Below are 1,166 nucleotides of genomic sequence, written 5' to 3'. Positions count from 1 at the left end.
CCCCATGAGAGCGCCTCACAGGCTTTGCTGATAACCCCGTCCTAGCTGCCTGCGCGGGCAGGCGGGACCCCCAGGAGGCCGCGCATAGCCCGCGGCAGCCACCGCTGAAGTCCACAGCAGTTGGCAGATAGGAGTCTTGGAGAAAAAAACGACAAAGTGCAAACGCTCCAAGCGCCGACCAGGGGTGCGTACCTGGCTGGCCGGGCCGGCGGGAGCTGCGGCTGCTGGAGTTGCACCGAGTGTCGATGCATGTCGTGAGAACCGGTATGAGGTTGAACCTGGGCCCTCGGGGCCGAGGCGCGGTTCCAGGGAGACGGAAGGAGCGGGCGTGTTTCCCCTGATAGCGCCGACGACGGTAAAATAAGGCCTCGCAAAACGTCAGGACGAACACCTTTTTTGCATATAAGGGAACGAGCGGTGTGCGGTCTCTGACCAAGTGAGTATTTCTCAAACTCGAAGCACCCGCGGCGGCCTCCCCTCTGCCGCCACCCCGCACCCTCCTGGGGCAGAGCCACCGAGAGCAAGAGTCCCCCCCACCCCGCCTGCGCAGGCCGCGGGGCCAGCAGGCTGGCCGGCTTGCCCGCCCGGGCGACCCCCCTCCGAGATGCCGGGCCGAGGCCTTCCGCGCCGCCATCCCACGCGAGAGAGTGGGTCGACGTGAGAGCCGACGCGGCCAGGGGACCCTCGCCGCGCCCCTGTCCGGGGCAGGACCTCAAGGGCCGAGCACCCCTACCGAGCCCCGGACGAACTCCGGCGAGCAGGTCCACACGCCGGCGTACGGCTCTCGGCGACGGGGAAGGGGACGCGCGGGCGCCCCTCCCGTCCCCCGAGCCAGAGTCCCGCCCTTGGCCCCCTCCGCGGGGTCACAAGGACGGGCGACCCCCTTCGGTCTACCCTCCCGCCGGGAGGTTGGCTTCGCGCAGACGGTCCGAGGCGGAAGAAGGCGAGCGACCCTGCCGCCGCGACACCTCGCGGAGCCCCCTGCGGGGGGAGCACTCCGGGGGACGCGTGGCTCAGGGATGCAGCCCTTTCCCAGGCACCGTGCGATGGCGTCGGGGGTCGACGCCGAGCGACAACGACCCGAGCTCTCCCGCCTCAGGGCGGCCGAGAGCGCGGCGCGGCCCCCTTTGTTTCGCGTGACGGTTTTCCCGAGCGCGAAGGACCCC

Source organism: Eleutherodactylus coqui, unplaced genomic scaffold, assembly GCF_035609145.1.
Source record: "Eleutherodactylus coqui strain aEleCoq1 unplaced genomic scaffold, aEleCoq1.hap1 HAP1_SCAFFOLD_717, whole genome shotgun sequence".
Lineage (NCBI taxonomy): Eukaryota > Metazoa > Chordata > Amphibia > Anura > Eleutherodactylidae > Eleutherodactylus > Eleutherodactylus coqui.
This window is presented reverse-complemented; position numbering follows the sequence as displayed.